General features: G+C 41.0%; 1 long non-coding RNA gene across 1 annotated transcript; it reads left to right on the top strand.

The window, feature by feature from the left end:
- Positions 1-11,264: 11,264 nt before the first annotated feature.
- LOC116374178 (uncharacterized) lies at positions 11,265-21,340 on the top strand. Its single transcript, XR_004209966.1, has 3 exons — positions 11,265-11,544; positions 19,924-20,007; positions 20,458-21,340. It is a non-coding gene; the product is annotated as an uncharacterized LOC116374178 (long non-coding RNA).
- The last annotated feature ends 1,254 nt before the right edge of the window (positions 21,341-22,594 follow it).

Here is a 22,594-nt window from a genome sequence, read left to right as displayed (position 1 = left end):
CAAGTACTTTCTAACAATGCACACAATCTAAAGGAATGTAATTAAGAATATATAAATATTTGGACGAGTGATGTCAGAGCGGCATAGACTAAGATACAGTAGAATAGGATAGAATACAGTATATACATATGAGATGAGCAATACCAGATGTGTAAACATTATTAAAGTGACCAGTGTTCCATTCCTTAAAGTGGTCAATGATTTCAAGTCTGTGTATGTAGGCAGCAGCCTCTCTCGTTAGTGATGGCTATTTAACAGTCTGATGGCCTTGAGATTGATAAACAGATTCTGTCTCTCGGTCCCAGCTTTGATGCACCTGTACTGACCTGGCCTTCTGGATGATAGCGGGGTGAACAGGCAGTGGCTCGGGTAATAACAAAGAACAAATGTGTGTGCCTGAGGGGAAATCAACTTTTATACAGCCAAAAGGGGTGAGAAATTACACCAATATCAGTGGACAATTTGCACTAATGTAAATTAACATAGATGATGGAACATATTCCCTTTTCGCTGACGTGATGAACCGCTAAGGGGACATAGGTATTTCCCATCTAAACCATGTGTGACCTCTCACCTCTCTGGCTGTAGAAGTGTTCTTCCTAACCAATCCCTCAACAGCTCTCTGACTGAGCTCCACCCCCACTCGGTCATCAGAGGAGAGGAAGGCTAAGGAGGAATGGAATGATGAATGGATCAGTCAGTCAAAGTGTAGAGCTGCTGTTTATGCTGTCTGACAAAATCACTATTTTAGTAGTTCAATAAAGTAAATAAGGCTTTATGACTGCTGAATACCAATGATCAATCACTTAGATCATGTATTTTCAGGTAGAGATGCATTCTTGGGACGTCCCTAGCCCATTGAGGTTGACATTTAAAATGGTTACGGTCGGGGTTAGGGTTTACGGTAGGGATGTCCCAAAGATCCCAGATAGCATTGACCATCGTGCATTCTTCTGTCTCTTACATACAGTGGGGCAAAAAAGTATTTAGTCAGCCACCAATTGTGCAAGTTCTCCCACTTAAAAAAGATGAGAGGCCTGTAATTTTCATCATAGGTACACTTCAACTATGACAGACAAAATGAGAAAGAAATTCCAGAAAATCACATTGTAGGATTTTTAATGAATTTATTTGCAAATGATGGTGGAAAGTAAGTATTTGGTCACCTACAAACAAGCAAGATTTCTGGCTCTCACAGACCTGTAACTTCTTCTTTAAGAGGCTCCTCTGTCCTCCACTCATTACCTGTATTAATGGCACCTGTTTGAACGTGTTATCAGTATAAAAGACACCTGTCCACAACCTCAAAATAGTCACACTCCAAACTCCACTATGGCCAAGACCAAAGAGCTGTCAAAGGACACCAGAAACAAAATTGTAGACCTGCACCAGGCTGGGAAGACTGAATCTGCAATAGGTAAGCAGCTTGGTTTGAAGAAATCAACTGTGGGAGCAATTATTAGGAAATGGAAGACATACATGACATATGTCATATGGTCAGATGAAACCAAAATATAACTTTTTGGTAAAAACTCAACTTGTCGTGTTTGGAGGACAAAGAATGCTGAGTTGCATCCAGAGAACACCATACCTACTGTGAAGCATGAGGGGTGGAAACATCATGCTTTGGGGCTGTTTTTCTGCAAAGGGACCAGGACGACTGATCCGTGTAAAGGAAAGAATGAATGGGGCCATGTATCGTGAGATTTTGAAGGAAAACCTCCTTCCATCAGCAAGGGCATTGAAGATGAAACATGGCTGGGTCTTTCAGCATGACAATGATCCCAAACACACCGCCCGGGCAATGAAGGAGTGGCTTTGTAAGAAGCATTTCAAGGTCCTGGAGTGGCCTAGCCAGTCTCCAGATCTCAACCCCATAGAAACTCTTTGGAGGCAGTTGAAAGTCTGTGTTGCCCAGCAACAGCCCCAAAACATCACTGCTCTAGAGGAAATCTGCATGGAGGAATGGGCCAAAATACCAGCAACAGTGTGTGAAAACCTTGTGAAGACTTACAGAAAACGTTTGACCTCTGTCATTGCCAACAAAGGGTATATAACAAAGTATTGAGACAAACTTTTGTTATTGACCAAAATTTATTTTCCACCATCATTTGCAAATAAATTCATTAAAAATCCTACTATGAGATTTTCTGGATTTTTATCTCATTTTGTCTGTCATAGTTGAAGTGTACCTATGATGAAAATTACAGGCCTCTCTCATCTTTTTAAGTGGGAGAACTTGCACAATTGGTTGCTGACTAAATACTTTTTTGCCCCACTGTAGCAGTTGTAAAATAAATAGACAAGACAAGTAGACACGCAGTGCATTATGGTCACTGTAGTTTAAAAAAAGCATCTAATTATGCCAATCTGTGTGTGGGGTTGTTAGAGAAGAATGTGATTGACAGCCCTAACACTCCACTCTAGCACCTCATCCGGCTCTGAAAAAGGTTTCATTGATGACGTGTTCCTTCTATTCCAGGGCACAGCAGAGGAACTTCCTCGATTACACTCCTTTATCAATACAGTGAACACATGAAATTCACAAGCAGACAGACAGGAATTCCCTGTTACACCGAGACAGCTTCCACCCTACACCCCTAAAAAAGATCCTCCCCATCAGCCAATACAGTCGCATACACAGGATTTGTAGTACACAGAGTGACCATGACAAAGCATGCCGACTGTCTGGATGAGTGTTTCAGACAGCGGGGTTACCCAGAGGAATGGCTGCATGACACAATGGATCATTATAAAAATACAGTGGTGGAAAAAGTACCCAATTGTCATACTTGAGAAAAGAAAACATTTAAAATGTCATTTTAATTTAGTAAATTTTAAAGTAAAACACAACTGTTTGTACTCATAGGTAACCAAATCGTGCCTACAACTAAATTGCTAAGTCTTTAACCACACTGTGTTGTTACACTGGTGAGTAAAAACTCATGCTTCCTACCCTTTAACTTGTTGTCTGAAGATAAAATATACATTTTACTCAACTGTGTCCAGTCAGCAGATGGACTAGATGCCGCTTAGGCCGCCAGTTGTGACTCCTTCAAGAATTCAGCAGAGCAAGTTTGTATGAAGGTCTGGTTATTAAATGGGTTCATAGGTTTAGAGAATATTGAACTATCTATTGACAAACTTTGCTGCCCTGTTTCCAGTTGTCCACATGGCTGGGAGAACCTCTTCAAGTAAGTAAATACATTTTGAAAATGTAAAAAAAAGTCTGTATTATTAACTAACTAGCTACAGTGCAGGCTAACTCAAATGAGCTGCTAAATGAGCTATCTAACCAACTTCACATTCTGTATAGATAGCTAGCTAAGTGAATTAAATATCACCATCAACCTAGCTTCATATTAGCCATCTTGATGTATTTATCACTGTCAAAAAACAAACTCCAAATGTAGGTAGCTAACAGCCATGGAGGGTGAAAGGATAGCAGCCACAACTGTCAGTGAGAGACGAGGTTATTCTGGAAATGGCAGGAACTTTTGTGTTGGTCCTGTCCCTAGAAGTGAGGATGGAGATAATACTAACATAATATTCAGTGTGGTGTAATTTGACTATAATGAAGTCTGTTTCTTGTGAGGTTTTCTATCCTCAGATAAAGAGCTCTATGAAAGCCAGTCTACGTAGGTATGAAGAGGTCCCAATGAAGAGTAGTGGTCCTGGGGACTCAGAGGGGCACATTTTTGTTTTTGCCTTCACACTGCACAGCTGATTCAAATGATCAACTCATCATCAAGGTTCAAGTGGTATTTCTGTATTCATTTGTGATGCCATCCTTGATATGATCATGTTATTGTCACATGCTACACATACACATATGTGTGCCCATGCATCTATCAATCCAATGTTATCATGATTTGTTATCAGGGATATTATACTTTAGGAGTCCACAATGACCTGGTGGTGTAAAAGTCGAATAATTACATTGTCTTCCATATTCCTACAGATACCTGGTAACTGGAGATTCCTTCAAAACGATTGCCTACGGTTACCAGGTAGGGCACTGGAAGGTTGGGTGACCATGGTCATCTGGGACTGCCTCCTGGAGGAATTCAGGTGTTTGAAGGCTACCTGTGTCCTGCGTAACTTCATGAGGATGGACACAAGGACCGGGAGGGGATCTGCTGCTCGCCGCCGTGTGCCAGAGGAGAAGTCTACTGCTCTGCAGGATGTTTCAAGGATGGGGTCCAACAACGCTGCAAGAGAGGCAATCCGGGTGCATGAGATCTTCACCTCCTACTTCTTCAACAAGGGTGCTGTTCCCTGGCAACACCATAGACTACACTATGCACAACCAAAGGCTCTTTTAAGAGCCATTCACATTGCAATAAGAGTATTCTTCCATTTACTTAGCTATGTCAACTGCAGTTATTCCATTCCCAGTTTCTCTCCCTTTGATTTCTACTTCTCAGGTGAGGGTGCTGTTTAGGTAAGGGTGTGATGTCTGCAAAAAAAAAAAACTGACTACTTTAAATCACTAATATTGAAAAAAAATTGAACAATTAGACACCCTATAACCCACATCTACACACTCATGTATCAATCTGATTGATGGATTGTGTTGTGCAGTAAGCAGGTTCAGGTGTATAACTGTGGCTCCTTCCACCTTCAAAGAATATGCAAGAGGTCCAACTATGGAGAATAGTAAGACACTTCATTATTTCTATAACTTTGTGTTAAGTGAATTTCATTCCTGTGTTCATTAACCAATTCAATTTAAATCCTCTGTCTGTTTCTAAGAATTTGTAAGGCTCTTATTAAAATGAAACAGACAGTGATCAGTCTACTTAGTAAGTAGCTTTTATTCTCGTGAGCTCTGCTCTGCACACACAAAAACATTCCTCTTATAACATTCTAACCTACAAACATACATACACACCAACATAGGGATTTTCTCACGAGTCTCACCACAGTTTATCACCACTCAGCTGACAGTTCCAGTCTCCCCCAGATACGAGAGCTCTGGAGGGGCTTACAGCCAGGTCAGTTACAGCCAGGTCAGTTCAAACAGGTTATTGCTACTCTCTGGTCTCTTTCTAACCCCACATACATTCCTTACTTCCTAGGTCCATGCTATATAACCCCTTCCTAATGAACAAACATTATTTAACACTACTAGAAAGACAGGGTAGAATTCTTGCCAGTTATAGTTCTGTATACATGATTTAGTCCTAATTCATAAACAATCCCATAACACTATGCTATATTGTTTGTCCTCGTGTATTTACATGTTTTTCAGCAGAAACTACTCTGCAGCCACTTACTGTGGTGTGGACACCAGGTGAGGCCACACACATTTTCTCAATAACAGACTCTCCTTCACTTCATCCCTCTCTCCCCTTCTCCCTAAATCCTCTAGGTTATATCAGCCGTGTCGGTGAACCCCTCCTGCAGCTGAACAGGCTACATAGAGGGCACAGCATGATCAGATGTGAGAGGTCACTTGGTCAGGTCAACAGGAAGTATTATTAAAGAGATGCTTTACATTGAAATACAGATAGAAATGCAGTAGTCCAAGAGTTAATGATCCCAGGTCATTTTATATTATACAGGAAGTTGTCACGGCTGTTGAAGGAAGTGGACCAAGGTGCAGCGTTGTGAGCGAGCATTTTCTTTTATTATAAAACCCCCAGAGGTTTGGACTCCGGCCGCAAAACCAGGCACAGGACTCACCAGGCTGGGGAGACATACAGGAGGCTTAGTTCTTGGCAGAGGCACTGGATACACTGGGCCGTGGAGGCGCACTGGTGGTCTCGAGCGCAGAGCTGGCACAACCCGTTCTGGCTCGATGCCCACTTCCACCCGGCAAATGCGGGACGATGGCACAGAGCACACCGGCCTGTGAATGCTCAACCGAGACACCGTGCCTGACCAGTCACATATTCACCACGGTAAGCACGGGGAGTTGGCTCAGGTCTGAATCCTGATTCTGGCACACTCCCCATGTGCCTCCCTCCCAAACATTTTTGGGGCTACCTTTCGGGCTTCCTTTGTAGCCGTTTTCCTTCATAACGCTGCCGCTCTGCTTTAGCTGCTGCCTTCGCCTTCCTCTCTGCATCTACCTTCTCCCAGGGCAGGCGATCCTTCCCAGCTAGATCTCCTCCCACGTCCAGGATCCCTTGCCATTCAAAATGTTCTCCCATGTCCATTCCTCCTTACCACGCTGCTTGGTCCGTTTGTAGTGGGAAGTTCTGTCATGGCTGTTGAAGGAAGTGGACCAAGGTGCAGCGTGGTGGGCATGAATTTTATTTTATTATACAAAAATGACACCAACAAAACAACAAACAAGAAAACAACCGTAAAGCTTCAGGCTATGTGCCGTAAACAAAAGTCAACTTTCCACAAAGACAGGTGGAAGAAAGGGCTACTTAAGTATGGTCCTCAATCAGAGACAACGATAGACAGCTGTCCCTGATTGACAACCCTACCCGGCCAAAACATAGAAATACAAATAATAGAGTATAGAATACCCACCCCAACTCACACCCTGACCAAACCAAAAAAAACAGTATCTCTAAGGTCAGGGCGTGACAGATGTATTATTGACCTCTTGAAGCTAGGGGGCACTATTTTTACGTTTGGAAAAATAACATTCCCAAAGTAAACGGCCTATTTCTCAGGACCAGATGCTAGAATATGCATATAATTGCCAGACTATGGTAGAAAACACTCTAAAGTTTCCAAAACTGTCAAAATATTGTCTGTGAGTATAACAGAACTGATATTGCAGGCGAAACCCTGAGGAAAATCCAATCAGGAAGTGCCTCTTATTTTGAAACCCTTCTGTTCCTACGCATGTCTAGCCTCCATTTAAAGAGATATCAACCAGATTCCTTTTCCATGGCTTCCCTAAGGTGTCAACAGTCTTTAGACATAGTTTTAGGCTTTTATTTTGAAAAATTAGCGTGAAGGATCACATTGCGTAAGTGGAGAGGTGGGAGCTCTCAGAGTGCGTTTGTGCGCAATTGAGTAAAGCCGCCATTGTTCCTCCCGCTGTTATGGAAAAAGCTACACACTCGGTTGATATATTATCGAATATATATTTTAAAACTACCTGAAGATTGATTATAAAAAACATTTGACATGTTTCTGTGGACATTATAGATATTATTTGGAATATACATCTGCATTGTGGTGACCGCTCTTTCCTGTGGATTTCTGAACATAACGCGACAAACAAACGTCGGTATTTTGGGTATAAAAATAATCTTTATGGAACAAAAGGAACATTTGCTGTGTAACTGGGAGTCTCGTGATTGAAAACATCCGAAGATCATCAAATGTAATCGGTTAATTTGATTGCTTTTCTGATTTTTGTGACCAAGCTTTCTGATGCTAAGTGTACATAATGCTATGTTAGGCTATAGATAAACTTACACAAATGCTTGGATTGCTTTCGCTGTAAAGCATAATTTCAAAATCTGAGATGACAGGGTGATTAACAAAAGGCTAAGCTGTGTTTCTCAATATTGCACTTGTTATTTCATGAATATGAATATTTGTTAGTAATATCATTTGACTTTTGCGCTATGCTATTCAGCGGTTGCTGACAAATTATCCCGCTACAGGGATGGATAGCGTCAAAAAGTTAGAGATGCTTTACATTGAAATACAGATAGATGCAGTAGTCCCAGAGTTAATGATCCAAGGTCAGTTTTGCATTTCACCTCCTGATTGATGACTAACAATGTTAGAATAAAATAAAGCTTAAACATGCTCTCTCTCTCTCCATCTGTCTCTTGTCTGCAGATATGTTTTGATGTGAGAGGATGCCAACCCCCAGTCCTATCATCTCCACCTCACCTGCTTTAAAGATAACCTTTTGGGCCAAAGAGACACTATTATGTAATTGTGATGAACTGAGAGAATATTTAGGTAGCACTTTAATTCATTAATCATGTGCTGCCTTCCCTGCTCCTATGTGCTTACCTCTTTCCCTTTCTGTCTTTTACACCTCTCTCGCCACCTCCTTTTTCTTCCTCTGTTTTTATAATGCACAACATCTGTGCATTGAAGTACAGATTGAACTTGTATTTATAACACTTGGATAATGAGCTTTTCAATAAAGCGTTTCACATTCTCTACTGGTTGAAATGAAGTGTAATGTGATGAAATACTCCACCTGAAACGCCTGTGTTTATCAGATCAATGCAGATGAAGGGCATTAGATATTGAGATTAACCGGTTTTAGAGTATTTACATGATGCATAGGAAGTGTAGTGTACTGTTTTTTAACATTATATTTCTGTATATATGAATTAACTAGTTCAATCCTGTTTCCAGTCTATTAGTTAGAATGTGTAACCATTGATGTCCCAGGACCAAGATTGGTAAACATGGTTAAAGTGTATAATTGTAATACATACATGAAGACACAGCGTCATTCAAAGACTGGAATTTGATACTCCTGGTATTGGATATGACTGAAAAATAATCTCAAAGACATTCATACCTAAACTGCACATTTATTTTCCAAGGTAGAGTACATGATCAGTGAATATATTACATTTACAGGCTACATGCATGGTAATAACTACATGTATATATGACTTGCATCCTTGGCACAACATGATATTATATTCTACTCAGTCCATAGGCTTCATTAATGTCATTCAGGCTGTTTTGAAGTTGATACAACTGGCTATGATAGCTGAGGTTCATAGCTAGGTTCTGAACTAATATGTATACCAAACGTTTGTGTCCATACACAGATCGGCAAGATAGCTAGCTACACATCCATAGGCATACAGGGATTTTAATCATCCATTGCACAATAAGCAAGAACATAGATAGCTACGTTATTTCATCTATCTGCAGGCAAATATCAGCAAAATTGTACATTCAATTTGCAGTAAATTCTTCAGCTAGGTAGATTCTATAGATCCACTGTTTCACAAAACAACCGCCTGGTTTGCTGGTTGTTTCAGGAGTCCCTAAAACAACCAGAATGACAATTTCATACTCATGTCACAACACCCATAAAGCTAGCCCAGCTAGCTGGCTAATGTTAGCTTATAGCGATTTTCGTAAATTAACTTTATAATTAAATGATTTTAAAAATGCAGTATAGTTTGTCTCTACATTAACTAACATTCCTGTCAACTGTACATGTTTTTGCATGATTCGTTATGATGTCATAATCCCATACATTTGCTTCCATCCTAGTATTTCTGTCTGCCATCTTTGATCCAGTTCAGTTATGTGTAGGGGTACCCCTCTCTCCTAGTATTTCTATCTGCCATCTTTGATCCAGTTCAGTTCTGTGTTGGGGTACCCCTCTCTCCTAGTATTTCTGTCCCCCATCTTTGATCCAGTTAGGTTCTGTGTAGGGGTACCCCTCTCTCCTCATATTTCTGTCCGTCATCTTTGCTGAAGAAAGTCTAACAGTCACTAGTGCACTAGTATTAAATAATACTTTTAAGATCAATTGGATAAAACAATTCCTAAGAAGACCCACTTCTATCTGGAATTTTATTCCTCATCATGTCTTCTCTACTTTTGGTGGCCTTAACTTCATGTTGTTTTGCAATTATTATATTGACAAAGTTCCAGTTAAACCTTCTGCTTTTCATCGGCAGGTTTTCTTGTCATGGTCCTTAATTTATAAACACAATTTTTCTCCACACAGATATTATATATGGAATAATCGGGATATATTGTATAAAAATACCTCTCTGTTTTTAGAATATTGGTTCAGAAATAATATCTTATTGGTGAGCCAACTGTTAAATGCAGAGGGTCTTTTACCCAGTTATAAAGAATTCTTGTCACTTTACAAGGTCCCTGTAACACCTAAAGATTGTGCAATTGTTTTAGATGCCATTCCCTCAGGTGTTGCTTTATTATTCAGGAATGTGTCAAGACCTGACCCTCAGAGCCTACCTTCTATTGACCCTGTTGACTCATCAGTAGGAAAGATTTGTTTCTCTTTTGGTCCATTCAACAACAGAGCAATACGATCCTTGTTTCAGCAGGATGTTGTATCTATACCTTATGTCATGCCTTATTGGAATGGATTTATTGATAATATCTGCTGGAAAAAAGTTTGGATGTTGCCACACACATACCTACTTGTTAACAAAATTAAGGAAGTTTCCTTTAAAATTATTCATAAATATTATCCTGCCAACCACTATATGAAGAAGTTTAAGGAAAACATCAACTCAAATTGCTCCTTTTGTAATGACCACCCAGAAACAGTTTTGCATCGTTTTTGGCATTGTATGCATGTAAGAAAACTGTGGCAAGACATCAGTAGGTTTATAATTGAACACAATTATGAAGATTTTACACTATTGTGGAGAGATGTACTGTTTGGATTCTTTACATACAATAGAAATAAGCTGAATCATTTTTACGTAAATAATTTCATTATTCTTTTGGCCAAATTTCATATACACAAATGTAAATTTACAAACAGAAAACCACATTTTCGTACCCTACAAAAAGAAATTGAACTGTATTTTAAGACGGTTAAATGCTCTACTAACAAAAAAGCTGTTAGAATTGTAAGTATATGCATGTCCCTTAAGGTCCTTGTGTAATTGTAATGTGATATTGTACCCCCTAGCTCGATTGTCTATTGTTTGTAATCTATGTATGCTTGTGTTCCCTCATGTGCTTTATGTATTGATTTGTTATTAAAAATAAAAAGTCACTAGTGCAACAACAGCAGCCTCTCCCGGTCCTAGTGTCGGCCCGGTAAGAAGTTTAAGATGCGATGGAACGGTTGACGAAAATAATAAATTACAGAAAAAATATTTAGACTAATATTGGTTTATTTAGGGGGGGCTAATGAATATTTTAGGATTCGCGTCGTCTCTGATTCCTACCCTTTAACTTTTTGTCTGAAAATCAGTCAACAGATGGCGGTCTGCGACTTTAAGGCAATGCTGCTGGTGTGACGAATAATCTAGTGGACGGAACGCTTCTTTCAACAGCAGCAACAGTTAGTCAGACACCTCGGTAGCTTGCTAGACAAAATAGCCAAACCAAAAAAGCTCTTTAGACGCTTTCGTGTTTATTAGCCACTGTGTTTTAAACCCACTTCTGTTGTCTAGTTAATTATCCGATTTAATTTCATATTTACTTGGTTGTTTTTGGTCAAATAGCTGCCTGGTTAAGTTAGCACTAGCCAAGCTAGCTAACATCCCCGACCATGGGGTCACTAAGCTACTCTCCTGTTAAAGAAGTGAAAGAGGAGGAGGAAGGAGGATGTTACAATACAAAAACAAGTAGAGGGTGAGGCTGTTACAGTGAAAGAAGAAGAGAAAGACGTTTCAGTGAAAGAAGAGAAAGATGCGTTCAGAGTGAAAGAGGAGGAGGATGTTACAGTAAAAGAAGAGGAGTATTCAGTTTGTGTAGTGTAAGAGAGGGAGATGACTGTCACATCGAAAATGGAGGAGGAAGAAGAGGAGGGAACTGAATACCTGGGCCCGGTTTCCAAAGGGCATCTTAAGACATCCAATGGTTCTAACGGTGAACTTAGCCATAAGATGGTTTTGAGAAACCGTTCCATGATTGACACTAGTAAGTACTGTCTTAAATACAGAGGCACAAACATTGCAGTTGTTGAACTGATGTGTGATGTTAAAGCGGAAATCTGCAATTGCTACATCCATATTGTGACTTTTATTTATTTATATCCATTGATTCTTGAAGAATATAACACATGCCTCATGAGCTTAGTTCAACTGTTGTACCCCATCAGAACCCCAAATAAGCTTTTTTTTACTGCAATGTTAAGAAACAATGTAAATCAACACTGTATAGCCTCAACATGGTTAAAACTATAATGTTGATATCATGGATGGTCAGTCCTTGCATCCATAGGTCTGTCTATGAATTTGAGAGTAGTTACATTTCTCCAGCCCCATCTATCATCTTATTAGCAAAACAGTGGTGGAATTACAGCTTTGTTATTGTTTCAACTGCAGATTGATTGATTGATGTGTGGCTTTTTTAAATCATAGGATTTAAACAGAAGCAAAATGGCAGCCCAGAGACCTGAGTTGTGTTCGAATACTAACTGCACTATTTGCGACGTAAATTGAGTATATAGTATGCTTATTGGTCATTGTATGAATTTCTTATTTTATTTTTATTCCACCTTAATTTTATTCCACTGCGACCTGGCCAAGATAAACCATAGCAATTCGACACATACAACAACACAGTGTTACACATGAAATAAATAAAACATAGTCAATAATACAAAACAAAAGATAACAAAAAGGTCTATATACAGTGAGTGCAAATGAGGTAAGATAAGGGAGTTAAGGCAATAAATAGGCCATGGTGGTGAAGTAATTACAATATAGCAATTAAACACTGGAATGGTAGATGTGCAGAAGATGAATGTGCAAGTAGAGATACTGGGGTGCAAAGGAGCAAGATAAATAAATACAGTATGGGGATGAGGTAGGTAGATAGATGGGCTATTTACAGATGGGCTATGTACAGGTGCAGTGATCTGTGAGCTGCTCTGACAGCTGGTGCTTAAAGCTAGTGAGGGAGATATGAGTCTCCAGCTTCAGAGATTTCTGTAGGTTGTTCCAGTCATTGGCAGCAGAGACCTGGAAGAAAAGACGACCAAAGGAGGAATTGGCTTTGGGGGTGACCAGTGAGATATACCTGCTGGAGCTCGTGTTACGAGTGTGTGCTGCTATGGTGACCAGTGAGCTGAGACAAGGCGGAGCTTTACCTAGTAGAGACTTGTAGATAACCTGGAGCCATTGGGTTTGGCGACAAGTATGAAGCGAAGGCCAACTAACGAGAGCATACATGTCTCAATGGTGGGTAGTGTATGGGGCTTTGGTGACAAAACGGCTGGCACTGTGATAGACTGCATCAGGTTTGCTGAGTAGAGTGTTGGAGGCTATTTTTTGATGACATCTCTGAAGTCGAGGATCTGTAGGATGGTCAGTTTTACGAGAGTATGTTTGGCAGCATGAGTGAAGGATGCTTTGTTGCGATATAGGAAGCCAATTCTAGATTTAATTTTGGATTGGAGATGCTTAATGTGAGTCTTGAAGGAGAGTTTACAGTCTAACCAGACACCTAGGTATTTGTAGTTGTCCACGTATTCTAAGTCAGAGCCGTCCAGAGTAGTAATGCTGGACTGGAGAGCAGGTGCTGGCAGTGATCGGTTGAATAGCATGCATTTAGTTTTACTTGTGTTTAAGAGCAGTTGAAGGCCACGGAAGGAGAGTTGTATGGCATTGAAGCTCGTCTGGAGGTTAGTTTACACAGTGTCCATAGAGGGGCCAGAAGTATACAGAATGGTGTCATCTGTGTAGAGGTGTATCAGAGAATCACCAGCAACAAGAGCAACATCATTGATGTATACAGAGAAGAGAGTCGGCCCGAGGGTTGAACCCCGTGGCACCCCCATAGAGACTGCCAGAGGTCCGGACAACAGGCTCTCCGATTTGACACACTGAACTCTATCGGAAAAGTAGTTGGTGAACCAGGCGAGTTAATCATTTGAGAAACCAAGGCTGTCGAGTCTGCCAATAAGAATGTGGTGATTGACAGAGTCGAAAGCCTTAGCCAGGTCGATGAATATGGCTGCACAGTATTGTCTTTTATCGATGGCGGTTATGATATCGTTTCGGGAATCTCAGATGATACGAAAGAGAGGTTGAACAGGCTAGTAATAGGGGTTGCAACAATTCTCGCAGATCATTTTAGAAAGAGAGGGTCCAGAATGTCTAGCCTGGCTGATTTGTAGGGGTCCAGATTTTGCAGCTTTTTCAGCTATCTGGATTTGGGTGAAGGAGAAATGTTGGGGGCTTTGGCGGGTTGCTGTGGAGGGTGCCGGGCAGTTGACCGGGGCAGGGGTAGCCAGTTGGAAAGCATGGCCAGCCGTAGAGAAATGCTTATTGAAATTCTCAGTTATAGTGGATTTATCGGTGGTGATAGTCTTTCCTAGCCTCAGAGCAGTGGGCAGCTGGGAGGAGGTGCTCTTATTCTCCATGGACTTTACATTGGCCCTGAACTTTTTTGAGTTCGTACTACAGGATGCAAATTTCTGTTTAAAAAAGCTACTTTCCCTGAAAAGTTGCATATCACGGGGGCTATTCGATGCTAATGCAGAATGCCACAGGATGTTTTTGTGCTGGTCAAGGGCAGACAGGTCAGGAGTGAACCAAGGACTATATCTATTCCTAGTTCTACTTTTTTTGAGAGGGGCATGCTTATTTAAGATGGTGAGGAAGGCACTTTTAAAGAATAGCCAGGCATCATCTACTGACGGGATGAGGTGAATGTCTTTCCAGGATGCCCCGGCCAGGTCGATTAGAAAGGCCTGCTCGTAGAAGTGTTTTAGGGAGTGTTTGACAGGGATGAGGTTTGGTCGCAGACTCATTAGAGATGCATGCAATGAGGCAGTGATCGCTGAGATCTTGATTGAAAAAAGCAGAGGTGTATTTGGAAGGGCGAGTTTGTTAGGATGACATCTATGAGGGTGCCCGTGTTTACGCATTTGGAGTTGTACCTGGCAGGTTCATTGATAATTTGTGTGAGATTGAGGGCATCAAGCTTGGATTGTAAGATGGCCGGGGAGTTAAGCATGTCCCATGGCTGGTGTGTTTACAGACATATTCAATCAATCCTTTTCCTAGTCTGTTGTCCCCACATGCTTCAAGATGGCCACCATTGTTCCTGTTCCCAAGAAAGCTAAGGTAACTGAGCTAAACTACTACCGCCCCGTAGCACTCACTTCCGTCATGAAGTGCTTTGAGAGACTAGTCAAGGACCATATCATCTCCACCCTACCTGACACCCTAGGCCCACTGCAATTTGCTTACCGCCCCAATAGGTCCACAGACGATGCAACCACAGTGCACACTGCCCTAACCCATCTGGACAAGAGGAATACTTATGTGAGAATGCTGTTCATCGACTACAGCTCAGCATTTAACACCATAGTACCCTCCAAACTCGTCATCAAGCTCGAGACCCTGGGTCTCGACCCCGCCCTGTGCAACTGGGTACTGGACTTCCCGATGGGCCGCCCCCAGGTGGTGAGTGTAGGTAACAACATCTCCACCCCGCTGATCCTCAACACTGGGGCCCCACAAGGGTGCGTTCTGAGCCCTCTCCTGTACTCCCTGTTCACCCACGACTGCGTGGCCACACACCAGAGAACACACATAGGAGATAAACCATATAGCTGTGATGAATGTGGGAAGACGTTTACTACTTCGAGCAATCTGAGTCTTCACCAGAGAACACACACAGGAGAGAAATCTTTTGCTATACTCAATGTGGGAAGAGTTTTGTTCAATCTGGCGATCTGACAGTACACCAGAGAACACACACACAGGAGAGAAATCTTATAGCTGTAATCAATGTGGGAAGAGTTTTACTCAGTCAAACAGCCTGGCACAACACCAGAGAACACACACAGGAAAGAAATCTCGAGATAATCTGATAAAAGATCTTTGATCAAATATTAGAAAATACATACATGAAGGAGTTGTTTCATGATATCAATTAAATAATGTCACAATGTAGAATGTTTTAACATTGTAGTAGGAGTATTTTAATAATGTCACAATGTAGAAGCCTAAACGTTTGCCCCCTTATCAATTGATTTCAACATGATATGGATATTAGCCTCAGGGGGAAAATCCAGGCTCTGAATTGAAAGAGTACTATTTATGTGATTTAACAAAAAGTGATTCACAAAAAAATATTTGTTACACTGACCACGTTGGTGACCCACTTGAATCAAAATGCAACACTTCAAAATGTAGCTAGCTGTTTTCTACAAATTGTCCTCTAACCAGGGATGTACACATTATTCCCAGATTGCGTGTGGTTTTTGAGCTGTTAGTTTTAACAGGACGTGCAACCTCATCTCCCACAAATTATTTTAGCATGATATTGATGAGTTATGACAAATAAGTGTTGCGTTCCTTTGTTTAACGACCCCTAAATTTAATGCATCACTCCAAATGTAGCTGACTGTCTTCTGCAGGTTGTCCTCTAACCAGTGAGGTAATATATATCTCCCATTTCCATGTGTTTTTTGTTGTTGTTGTGTTAGTTTCAACAGCACATACAACCTGATTTCCCCCTTAATCGATATCAGTGATATATTGTTACTTGTCAATACAACAAAGTTTTTGGTGCTTGTGTCCATGGTGAGGACAACTTGGTTTCTGATTGTCTCAAGGTTGGTCGTCAAAAAGTTTAGCGTTTAGCCAGTGAGTTGCCATGGATCACAATTTATTTTGACTGCATGTTTTTTCGTATTGGAGATGAGTTTTGTTTGGGCTCGTTCCAAGTGGTAGGGAGTTTGCTATAGGACCGTTAAGGTATCCCCGTCGAGAGTGACCTGGTTATGTATCCTGCCCTTTTATTCAGCGATTAGCCTTATGTGGTGCAGTTAGGCTTGTTTCGGGATCTTAGATAATATCAATCAGACTTAGAGTACCTCTTGCGTTACTTTCGCTTTCCCTTTGTATGCTCTTACATCTAGACTCACGCAAGCTATACCCTAGTTATGATTTACAGTCTATGTCCGTCGACTAATACTACTTGAGTGTTAATATAGAGGATACCTGTTAAAATAAAATGATTATTCTGTCCAAACCATCATATTGTCTTTAGTTTAGAAACTAGACTTGTTCCCCTAGAACGGGGGTGTCAGAGGCGTTTGTACTATGATTGACTGATTAGTGAAGTGAACGGTTCGAGATCAAGCCCCTTTGTAACACCACTGATGCTATTTATCTACTCCGGTTAGGAAGTGGATGTATTCAGCACAAGGAGCATAATGAGTATTTGTCTCAGTATGTCTCGTTCAGAAGTCAAGAGATACAATTGTTTTAGAGTATGAAAGTCAGATATTACCTTTTAGGTTGATGATAGTTGAAGTATCACGAGCTGTCTGTCGGTGATAAGTCAAGTAGCACTATCATGCCCTCTTAAGGAAGGCACTCTCCTTATATACTCTTTTTGGGACCAGGTCGGCTTTAGCGCTGAGTCATATTCTAACCTTGTGGCGAGCTATTTCTGTAAAGGGTCAGTTTGACATGTTACTGTAAAACATTACTAATGACAGATGCATCCTCTAAACCCAACTCTTGCATCAGTTTAACCCATTCAACTTCTACTGCTAGTCTAGCTCTTCCTCATTCCGTCGATGGCCCGCACTCTCCCCCTTCTGGGGGCAGTGCCCGAATGCAAGGCATCTCCTCGGGCCAGCTATCCGGCCCCCACTCAAGAGGCGGAGCCGGTGTGTGCTGATCCAGCGAAGGAGGTGTCCTCAGAGCCCCTTTTTGTGCTACCGCATCAAGGGATACAATTTAAGGTAACTCGGAACAAGCTGAAATCTTGTCTGCACTCGCCGCCATCTTCAGCACCCCCCTACCACAGTCAATAGTGGACTAGGAATCGCCTCCAGTTTAGTACAATGGAATTGCAGTTTTGAAGTTGTGATTTTGCGTGCAAATCCATTGTTAGAGTTTTGTTGTTGGACAACTTGTTGATGGTATTCACATCTTACAGTGTGTAGCTTTATCAATTCCTACATTAAAAAACGGCATTTAAGGTCAGAACACCAGTAGAATGCCGTTTTAAAACCATGCATCAGTTCAAAAACTATTTAAGACAGGAATTACTGGTGATTAGCTGGTGTTAATCAGATCTTCTGTCTCCTCCTCCTTCAATATGACAGTTCTCTCTCCTTCATTCACTCCAAAAAAGTATAATAGTTTTCTTCCTCTTTCATCACTAACAGCCTTACCCTCTACTTCTTCGTTTACTGTGACATCCTCCTCTTCATTCTCCTCTTTCACGACAACGTTCAGCCAAATACCTTCTTTCTCCTTCCAGCAGACCTCCTCTTTTGTAGCAGGAGGGCAATAGCTTGGTGAGCTCATGGTCGGAGATGTTAGCCTGCTAACCTAGCTAGTTAGCGACTAGCCTAGTGATAGGTGTTGGATTCTGTGTTTTACATTATAGCCATTACCATATATATGATAAAATATTATCTGATGTTGGTTGTGTGAGGTATCTGCATTTGTGCACTGGAGCATCATTATGAGATTAAACAACTGCTTGCTACTTGCCTGTTTGTGTGTGACAACAGCAGTTCTCTGTTCTGCCCTGCATGGTATTACAGAGAGCCCGTATATACGAAAGTTGCATTTGTCATTTATTACTTAGCTAATAAAAATACATAGTATAAAATCGGTGACTGATACCAGATTCGAATTTACGCAACTCTAACATAGACTAATCAATCCAGCTACCGTTACCTGAACGGAAATATGACATTAAATGGGGAAAGTAGTTAAAAGACAGAATTGTGTTTCAAATACAGAGGCAAATATACACCGAAGCAGTCTGAATACCTTGAATGTTTTGGCTAGGAAGCTACCGAGGTGGCTGACTAGATGTTGTTGAAGAAGAGTTCCGTCCACTAGATTATACGTCACGCTGGCAGCATCGCCTGAAAGACGCACATCGCCGTCTGTTGACTGGAGTGGTTAACACAGATAAATGTTTATTTTATATCCAGCAGGAGGAGAGTAGCTTAGTGAACTCATGGTCAGTGATGTTAGCCAGCTAACCTAGCAAGTTAGCGACTAGCCTAGTGATAGGCTAATTAATAAAGTCAGGTAGATACCGTTACCTGACTAAATGGAAATATGACATTAAACAGAGAAACTAGTTAAAAGACATAATTATGTTTCAAATACAGAGGCAAATATACACCTAAGCGGTCTGAACAGCTTGAATGATTCTGCTAGGAAGCTACCAAGGTGACTGAAGACTAGTGTGGTTAATGCAGATACATTCTAATTTTATTTCCATGCAAAAAGTGTATTTTTACATTTCTTTCATTAAATAATAATATAATATTCAGACAACTGCAGATTTGTAATATGTATGAATTTAAAACCTCGTTCTACAATCTACCAACCCAACATATGGAATATTGGGAATAATAGAGGGAATATTAACCAATGAGGTGGGTCTTTTGACATGCTACCAACCCAACAGATGTTTCTACTACTGAAGCAATGCTTTCAGGTTAATTAAAGTTTAATTCCCAAATAGCAGATACAGGTTTGGTCATTTTCAGGTATTGGAGCGTTGAAAGATGATGCACAACAACGGTTTCTTCTAGGAAACCACGACTCCAATAACCACTCTGGTCGAAATAACTGTAAAGTACGTCACCATCGAAACGACTACCGCTACAATCGACCTGTTCACAATACATGGGTATTGGGATCTGACCTCATTGATCTGCCAGTAAGCTATGTTTACATGGGGATTGGGATCTAACCTCATTGATCTGTCAGTAAGCTATGTTTACATGGGTATTGGGATCTCAGTTGAAGTATAATCCAGTACTACCAGGTAGCAGTGTAATGAACCTTGTCTGAAAGCCAATCAACCGTGTCCTGAGCCTGTCGCCTGCAGTCCATGGAGGGTATTTTGTTCTCGTAAAGTTACACAGGGTCCATGGGCCACATAAAAAGGGAATATGTTCCATCATCCATTGGTATAATTGAACTACAATGACCATAACGCATTGCGTGCCTACTTGTCTTATCTGTTTATTTTACACCTGCTTTGTAAAAGAGATAGAAGAATGCACGATGGTCAATGCTATCTGGGATCCTTGGGACATCCCTACCCTAAACCCTAACCTTAACCCATACCCCTACATTTTAAATGTCAACTTCAACGGGCTAGGGATGTCCCAAGTATGTATCTCTACCTGAAAAAACATGATCTAAGTGATTGATCGTTGTTTTCAGCAGCCATGAATCCTAATTTACTTTAATGAACTACTAAAATAGTAATATTGTCAAACAGCATAGACAGCAGATCTACACTTTATTGACTGACTGATACATTCATCCTTCCATCCCTCCACAGCTTTCCTCTCCTCCAAAGACCCAGTGAGGGTGGAGCTCAGAGTACTAGGGACTGGTTAGGAAGAACACTTCTACAGCCAGAGAGGTGAGAGGTCACAGATGGTTTAGTTGGTAAATATTTATGTCCCCTTAGTGGTTCATCACATAAGCAAAAGGGAATATGTTCCATCATCTATGTTTATTTACATTACTGAAAATTGTCCACTGATATTGGTGTAATTTCTCACCCCTTCCACCTGTATGAGTTATTTTCCCCTCAAACACACATTTGTTCTTTGCTATTATGAAGGTAATTTGTGTAGAATGTACTTTTCCCCACATCCCTTCACACTGCTTATGCATATTCAGTGGCCTGACTGCGTCCAGACTGTGTCAAAAGCCCATCCTGGTAGATCTGAACCTAATGCAGCTTGGAGTGATCGGATGATGAAGTAACATTTAGGTGCCAGGTGTAACTGAGGCCGTAGATGCTCCATATCCATTACTTTTAATATTTTATATAATATAACTAAATGTGTTTATTTCTGTGTTGCAGGGGCAGTCAAGAAATGAAACGGCAAGGCCACAGAACATGACATAAGCAGAGCTGTGGGAGACCACCTCAAGCCCTTGGTAGAGCCTGGGGTGGTGTTTACCACTCCACCACACCTTCAGCAGGCTTGAAAATGATACTGTTTTTCATACTAAGAGGGACCAAGAGTCTGTTGATTGGTCAGTCATTGGGTTCATTTGTTGAAATCAAATCAAGCTTAATTTATACAGCACATTTCAGACATGGATTCAAATAAAAAATGAAAATAAACAGAAATATTTAGTACATAACAAACAGAAGACTAACAACTGAAAGACTAATGAACATTCTAAGGAATTTCCATTGCTTAAAATATTGATTGGATGCAATCTCCAACCCAAAATATAAGCTTGTTTTTTAGGAGGGGCTCTGAAAGACGCTATGGGTGTGTCCACTGGAAGTTGACTCGTAACAAACACTGGGACATAAAAGACACCCACCATGAGACCCACTAAATCTGCCCAAGAAGAGATCTTTCACAATCTGCCCATCTTTCACATGTGGATTGTACATGGTTACGGTGACCACCCTGAAGTTGTTCTTCGCCAGGCTGGTCACCGCATAATGGCACAGGGGTCCCGTTTTCTCCGCTTCCTTTGCCATCTTCAATACATCATCATGTTTCTCCTCTTTGTGAAACGTCACATCGAAAGCCTTCTCATTTGGGTTCCCTTGAAGGCAGAGTATTTCCTTCACCTCTATCCTGAGGCATCCCATCAATATAGTCCTTCCAAAAGTTTCCCTGCCCCAAGGTTCCATCTCCTTTTCAGTCCATGAAAATCTTACGGTATTTGCTATACCAATCCCCGGAACCGACCAGGTTTGCTTGTTTGTATTCATTTTTCTTCAAAAAAAAGCTCTCTTCAGAAAGAAGCTTCAACCTAAAATGAAAACATCTTAAACCAAAAAGGTGGCTCAGCTAAAGGTGTTGACTCTCCACATCTATCAAGCAACTGGAGCACTGGGCCAGACACTCTTAAATAGAACCTGGACCAGCTCAGGTGAAACACCTTCCCACTAACGAGATGGACAAGCCAGCACAGGTGTAACACATACTGACTAACGAGCTATACATGCTAAAGAGCTACATTCCAACCTCAAAACATAAATGAAATAACCAAAGACTAACTCCTTCCCCTTAGGATGACAAATATATTTTATATTTATGACTCAATTTATTAGGATTGTTAATAAAATTGATTATAGACCGATTTATTGTACTGCGTCCATGTATATACAGTGGGGCAAAAAAGTATATAGTCAGCCACCAATTGTGCAAGTTCTCCCACTTAAAAAGATGAGAGAGGCCTGTAATTTTCATCATAGGTACACTTCAACTATGACAGACAAAATGAGAAAAAAATAATCCAGAAAATCACATTTTTTAAATTATTTGCAAATTATGGTGGGAAAATAAGTATTTGGTCAATAACAAAAGTTTATCTCAATACTTTGTTATATACCCTTTGTTGTTCACAAGGTATTCACACACTGTTGCTGGTATTTTGGCCCATTCCTCCATGCAGATCTCCTCTAGAGCAGTGATGTTTTGGGGCTGTTGCTGGGCAACACAGACTTTCAACTCCCTCCAAAAATGTTCTGTGGGGTTGAGATCTGGAGACTGGCTAGGCCACTCCAGGACCTTGAAATGCTTCTTACGAAGCCACTCCTTCGTTGCCCGGGCGTTGTGTTTTGGATCATTGTCATGCTGAAAGACGCAGCCACGTTTCATCTTCAATGCCCTTACTGATGGAAGGAGGTTTTCACTCAAAATCTCACGATACATGGCCCCATTCATTCTTTCCTTTACACGGATCAGTCGTCCTGGTCCCTTTGCAGAAAAACAGCCCCAAAGCATGATGTCCCTGGCGGCGTAGTGTGTTACTGATGGTAGGCTTTGTTACATTGGTCCCAGCTCTCTGCAGGTCATTCACTAGGTCCCTCCGTGTGGTTCTGGGATTTTTGCTCACCGTTTTTGTGATCATTTTGACCCCACGGGGTGAGATCTTGCGTGGAACCCCAGATCGAGGGAGATTATCAGTGGTCTTGTATGTCTTCCATTTCCTAATAATTGCTGCCACAGTTGATTTCTTCAAACCAA

Source organism: Oncorhynchus kisutch, linkage group LG5 (genome assembly GCF_002021735.2).
Source record: "Oncorhynchus kisutch isolate 150728-3 linkage group LG5, Okis_V2, whole genome shotgun sequence".
NCBI lineage: Eukaryota > Metazoa > Chordata > Actinopteri > Salmoniformes > Salmonidae > Oncorhynchus > Oncorhynchus kisutch.
Note: the sequence above shows the minus strand (reverse complement) of the source record. Positions and strands in the feature narration are given on the sequence as shown.